This window comes from Poecilia formosa, unplaced genomic scaffold (genome assembly GCF_000485575.1).
Source record: "Poecilia formosa unplaced genomic scaffold, Poecilia_formosa-5.1.2 Scaffold952, whole genome shotgun sequence".
NCBI lineage: Eukaryota > Metazoa > Chordata > Actinopteri > Cyprinodontiformes > Poeciliidae > Poecilia > Poecilia formosa.
In genome coordinates this window covers 3,301-10,247 of record NW_006800891.1, presented here as the reverse complement: position 1 = coordinate 10,247, position 6,947 = coordinate 3,301, and the positions used below count along the sequence as shown (strand labels likewise).

At 40.3% G+C, this 6,947-nt stretch overlaps 1 protein-coding gene across 1 annotated transcript in view; it reads right to left on the bottom strand.

Moving 5' to 3' along the window:
- Positions 1-4,888, bottom strand: part of LOC103132191 (signal-induced proliferation-associated 1-like protein 2) — a 23,782-nt gene extending 18,894 nt beyond the window's left edge. The window contains exon 1 of the mRNA XM_016667206.1: positions 4,778-4,888. The gene's annotated coding sequence lies outside the window, so the exon portion shown is untranslated. The remainder of the gene's footprint in view (positions 1-4,777) is intronic.
- Positions 4,889-6,947: the final 2,059 nt, after the last annotated feature.

Below are 6,947 nucleotides of genomic sequence, written 5' to 3'. Positions count from 1 at the left end.
CCCAATCTCCTCTCCTTTCTACTGCACAGTACATAACAAATCACTACAAGCTTGAGCCCAGCTTAAACGGAGCTTCAGCACCCACAGGAATATGCCATCCATATTCCACACACCTTACACAGCACATACAAACCAGAAGGTGGCTCCCTGGGGCACAACGCAAGCACCATACACCTGCCACAAAGATTGCTCAAGATGGTTCTTGATCTCGAGTGAGAGTGCACTACCTATGAGGAAGCAATATGGGCTGGAACCAATCGTGGTGGGCCCGCGTACCTCGAGAGTGAAAATACTCAAACCTGGTTATTTTGGGGCAAACCAGATATTTTTAATAATTGAGGTCATGTCTCCTTTTGTATTTTTTTTATCCTGCCCACCACTCTAGGCCTCTGTATGAAATCCTGCGAGACTTTGTGGGATTTGAGTTTTTAAAAATAGGGTGGGGCCTATTGTTTGGCCTCTCTCTCCCTCTATGAGGTGGACCAGCATGAGGTGGACCAGGAAGCTCAGGGCTGCTGCTGCTGCTGCTTTAAATTGTTTTAAATCACTTGTTTTTCATTTTTTATTATGATGTGCTTACTGACATGCTTAGATGAGCCTCTGATCCAGAACAGCTGATTCACATGGTTGCATGACCTTCTGCAGCCATCAGTCCTGCAGAAGGCTGTTAATCACCACAGATTGAATCCAGGTGCAGAAGAACCGCTGATCTAAACCTGCCGATTCTTGGGTTGGTAACTGGTTAAACTGGACTATTACTACTGGTGCAGGATCTTTATCAGCATATGGACATTTTTTAATTAATTTAATCAACTTATTTGGAAATGCTTGCTGTTAATGGAAGATTGAACCAGTTATTGGATGGAAGTTTATCCTGTATAAACTGTAAATAAGTTTTCCAACTACAATAGAAATCACCTTTTGCTCTATTTTTCTGTCTGTTAAATCAACCCTGATCCTCCCTGAGTTTTATCTTTAGGTTTTCTGATAAACAGCCTTTATTTTAAATAGATTCCCTCATTTTAACATGAGTGCAGCATCATAAATGCTACATTACGCTGCAGCTTGATGGGTAAATGTTACTGTATTTGTCAACTAAGATAAATAATAAATATTCATTAGTGTCCTAATTAATTTAACTGAGTGTACATGGGGAACCGTACGCTTTGTGTTGGTTCTATAACCAGTACACTATTTAATATTTCAATGTGTTTCAGAACTTTTCTAATGTTTTTCATCTTTCTGACCGGTGCCTTCCTCACTCTTATCTCTGTGTGTTTCAGCTGCTGCTCTGCAGTTTGACCCAAAGCTGACTGACTGCAGGGAAACTGCCAGGAAGTGGCTTCATTAGGCGCCACAGCAGGAGGAAGGCACCAAGGAGCCAAAGAGACGCCAACCAGAGTCAGACCTGTTAGCCCAACTAGCAGGCACGTGCAGAGGGAAGGGGCTGGGGGGGCTTGAGCACCTGCCCTTTTTGCTCCTTGCCCCAAAGTGCCCTATTGGTCAATTTTTTTTATTTTTTTTTATTTTGGTATTATTTTCTAAGCCCTCTTCTGACACATAATATGTACTAAAATTATTTTTTTGTTTTGTTTTGGTTTTTTGTACAACATAATAAGCCTTCCGGTCACCTTGTTACCTTTGACCTTTTCCCCGTGACCCAGTTGCCTCTCCACAGTGAGATAAGGCGGCTTACTGGAGCTGAACGTAGCGAACGATCAGATTACAGATCAGTTTTTGGTGAATTAAAACGTTTTTGGTGAATAAAGTGGAGCAGACCTGCTGCTTGTCAGATGACGGAAAATGTTGAAGTCTCGTTTCTGCTTCAGCGGTTTAAGCAGAGAGGAAATGAGATACAACAGACACTGACAGGCCTCTGTCTGCCTTTCTCTGAAGAACTACTGAGGGGAGGAGACAGCCAGGTGAGGAGAAACTGTTCTGATCTATCGATTCAGGATTTTTATCATACTGACATTAGGCTGTTGTTGTTGTGCTATTAGCTAGCTGCTAGCTACGACTTTGCTAGCAAAGCTAGATAACAAAAAGCTTCTTCCCTGTGTACGAGGCACATCGCCCGTCCAAAACTTATCATCTCCATAATGGATAAATATCTTCTAATTTCCTTTGCTGCATAAAGTACATTGCATTTATTCTGGCGTTAGGTAAATGTGTCTTGAAGGAGAATAGCACTTAAATTAAAGTCCAACAAGGATATTCATTTAGAATTAAAAATAACTCACCCTGAATTACCATGATAGATATAATGTATGTCATTAATGAAGGGAAAAAACTCAAACCAGACTTTAGGTTTAGGGTCTGGTTCGCAGAGTATGAAGTTAAAATTTTTCCCCAATTATTCAGTGGGAAAAAATAAACTAACCTCAGTTAAGTAAAATAAAATTGTAATCAAAACTTTTGGAATTGTAATGATCCCTTTTTTAAAAACAAATTCTTTTGTTTAAAAAACTTTTTTTTAATTAAATAACTAATTTTTGTCTTGTGAACTTAAAAAGTTATTTGCCAAACATAAACTTTTATTTGCACACACCAGAAATCTTTTGTTGTGATTTTAGGCCCTGCCCATGACGTCATGTGAGAATCACAAGCAAAACTTTGAGTCACAAACAAAAACTTAGAATAGCAAGAAAAGATTTCTGACATGCACAAATAAGTTTGTTTTGCAAAAAAAATTCCCTTCATAAGACAAATGTGTGATTTAAATGTTTCAAAAAGTTTTAAGCTAAACTCAGCAGGCTTTTCCCATAGTGACATGCATTAACAATTACATTTTTGCTTTTGTTTTTAAATTTTTTTTTCTGCAGTTCCACCTTAAAGTTTGATGCAGCTCTGCTTTCCTGAATGGACCATCTTCATCTCCACTGCAGCAAACAGGCAGCTCTGTTTTTATAGATTACAGTCACTAAAAGGTTGCATTGTGCCCTTGTTTATATTTTTAATAGTGTAATTCTGTAAAGACAAAATATGTAAATCGGAGCTAAACCACCAGCTCTGATTTACATATTTTGCTAAATTGCGGGTTTGAATATTGCAATACTTTCCTATAACAAAATAGACCTGCAGAAAGAAATTACTAATAAAATATCTTACATATGCATAGTTGTATGCTCTGTATAGAGATTTTCCCTAGCTTTGATTGTATATTTCACAATTTTGTAATTTATCATTGTTTATTAAACTCTGAAAGCTGTGTGGCTTTGTTAATATTCTGTCCTAGAAGGCGGTAAGATGGGCCCTTTTTTTTTGAGCACCTGCCCCTTAGTGGCCTCTGCACGGCCCTGCCAACTGGTCCTGTTTCCTGGTTCATACAGAACAAACTGAACCTCCTGGACCTTCATGGACAATAGACTGATGTTCTGACGAAAAGGAGTAAAATATGTTTACAGATCTATGCCTGTTTTCTTATATAAAATGTTATATCAATGCCATGTTGCCTTTTAAAACCTTTTGTACACACAGTTTTAGTAATATGTGAATGTAAAATCATTTTGAACGACATATAGCCATGATACCCATCATCTGCCAATAAAACTGTGTTTAACAGCAGTGAAGAAACTTTTAGTGGCATGTTATGATGAAGACCTATCAGACCTAAAATGTACATAAAACTTTAGCTTTCATTCAACATAAAATCAACCCAAATGTTCATGCAGATCCACATTCAGATGGTTGAATCAACATTGAAATAGTGTCAGCTATGGTTGAAACGTTGATTCAACATGTGAGTCACCGACTACTTTCAATTCTGTTTCAAGGCTTCAACATAGATTGAAAGTTTCTGCCTGATGTCGTTTCACTCAGATTGTGCTATCTGGACAGGAACCTGCTCCCAGTGTCAGAATCTCACTGAGGAAGAAACTGCATCAGGTTTCTATCACTTTAATATTTCTGCTGTAACTGATTAATATTTGCATATGAAATACAAAGTAAGTCAATAGAGTTTAATTTATATTTTTTATATATTTGTGTCATGTGGATCTCATTTGGCTGGTGAGAGAAAAAGTAGATGTTGGTCTCAAAACGTTTGAGCAGCCCTGGTTTAGTTAATTTTATTACTTTTTAAAATTGTGAAGTGCTCACTATTTAACTCAGTGTTTCTCATTTATTTTCTGCCATGCCCCTCTTGGGAATCATCATTTTTTACACCCCCCCGGTGACCTTCCCTCCCCAGAATTGAAATACTATTGCGAATCTGTTCATATTTAATAATTTATCTGTACAAACCACTGGCTCCAGCATTGTATAACCTTATTATCAAAACCGCTGTTTTATTGTTCTAGGCCCAAAATAATTTCCAAAATCAGTTTATTAAGTGAATCACTAACAGTCAGTGTTAGTGATTCACCAGGATGTGCGTTTTTAGACTTCATACAGAAAACTTTTAACTGTAAGCATTGGCCACTGGTCAGCTTCTTCAGTTTATACAAAGTATAAAGTTTTTAACATTTATTGGGTAAAAATTTGCAGCAATATTAAATATTTCAGCTTGTCAGATGAGAAGAGATGAAAAGTGTATAAAAATAGGTTTCGTCTATTTTCTGGCCTATTTTTGCAAACTACAGTTACTTGCTTATGATGGAGTATAAGGGCCAGGCTCTGAGTTTTTGATTTGTTTTAAATACGAGTAAAGTTGGACGAGAATAAAGTCGTAATTTTATAATAACTTTTAACTATACTGAGCTAAACTGCGGAATACTGAGGGTTTGTTAGGTTATAGTTGGTAGCCTGGCCATAAGACTGACATACTTGCTTTACTGACCTCTGCTGCCGTTTTTCTGTTCACTGTCAAACTTCTCCATCTCTCATCTATGATGGTAGATATATTTCAAAACATCCGCTCTTGTGTCCATCTCTGTTTTTTCCAAGTTCACCTCGCTGCAGCAAACAGGAAGGGGCGGGACGCATCGACATAATATAAGAATAGACCCTCATGGACCGCTCTCGCCTATTGTCGCTGACGAGATTTAGGGCGGCCATCTTGGAGCGGTACTCCACTCCACTCANCCTTAGCTTTGATTGTATATTTCACAATTTTGTAATTTATCATTGTTTATTAAACTCTGAAAGCTGTGACTTTGTGACTTTGTCCTAGAATGCGGTAAGATGTGCCCTTTTTTCTTTTTTGAGCACCTGCCCCTTTAGTGGTCTCTGCACGGCCCTGCTGAACATTCAGTCTCTCTTAAATGTTTCTGTCAAACTTTGGCTGAAACTGCTCATTCCTGATCAAGCATGTTTTTTCATGATCCATGGGACCCCGATGGAGATGCTCTCTGACAGGGATCCCCAGTTTACATCTGCAACGGGTTTTGCAATGCCCTAGGGGTCAAGGTGGCACTATGTTCTGATTTTCATCCACAGACTAATGGTCAAACTGAGATAGTAAATCAGAAATGTGAGGCAACATTACATTGTTCCTGCTCTACTGCATTCAAGTTCAGTCTTCAACTGAAGACTGAACTTCCCAGACAGATCACTAAACTGATCACTCTTTGCCTTCCTCCTCTCACATGTCCCTGGATAAAGGATTTACTCACAAAACAATCCCAGACTCCCCATCTCTCCTCTGTCCACAAACTTAGCATCGGTTCCCCACATGGTTGTGTGTTCTACATCAATGGCGAGAGGGTGGAGAGGGTCCACACCTTCATGTTTCTTGGCATCCTCATCTCTGCCAACCAATACTGGACTGACAACATCACATCAGTCATCAAGAACACTCAGCAGTAGCTTCACTTAATGCGAGTCCTCAGGAAGCACAAACTAAACTCTAAGCTTCTGTTGACCTTCTACCGCTTATCCATCAAGAGCCTGCTGACAAGTAGCATCACAGCAGCTTTACTGTTACAGACAGGATGAGGCTCCAGAGGATTGCAAAGGCAGCTCAGAGGATCGTTGGATGTCCTCTCCCCTCTACGGTGGACATTTACACAGAAAAAAAGCACAATTATCAAAAACATACATTTCTAAATTAATCCAGTTCAAGTAGAATGAGTTACGGGGTTTTTCAACCACAAATTCCAAGTAACTTGCTAAAAGTGCGTGTTGATAGCAATTTGATAAAAGCTGATTTAGATCGATTTACGATTTTCAGTTCGACACCATGTTTGATTTACGGTGCATAGGAGACATTGGATGCGTTGTATCCATCTTCTTCTGCTTATCTGAGGTCGGGTCGCGGTGGTAGGAGCCTAAGAAGGGAGGCCCAGACTTCCCTCTCCCCAGCCACTTGTTCCAGCTCCTCCAAGCGAATCCCAAGGCATTCCCAGACCAGCCAAGAAACATAGTCCCTCCAGCATGTCCTATGTCTTCCCTGGGGCCTCCTCCCGGTGGGACGTGCCTGGAACACTTCACCAGGGAGGCATCCAGGAGGCATCCTAACCAGATGCCCGAGCCACCTCAACTAGCTCATCTCAACATGAAGTAGCAGCAGCTCTACTCTGAGTCCCTCCTGGATGACATCTCACCCCATCTCTAAGGGAGAGCCCAGACACCCTACGGAGAAAATCCATTTCTGCTGCTTGTATCTGTGACCTCGTTCTTTCGGTATGCATCCGATAAGTGGTAAATGGCCTTTCCCTTTTTGAATCCTCTGTGGGGTACCAACCTCCACTCATCCCTTCTGATGAGCCACCTCCACTAGCATGCAGTGGTGGTGGTACCCCACTGCATGCGAGGGGGTGGGGGAGTTCAGCCCTGAACTGCATTGGAGTCCAGAACTGCTGTTTTGCAAACAGGGGGTGATATCTGAATCCATGAGAAGCTCTTTTACAACAGCAGGATTACAAAATCCAGGGTAATTGATAAGGCCAGCCTTGACATAGCACCTGGCTTTATCTGTTTCACTAAGACCAAACCAGGCTCATCAGCTGCGACTGTTGACTAAATTACTAAATTACTAAAGTAATTCAGATTTCTTCAAGAGACCATGA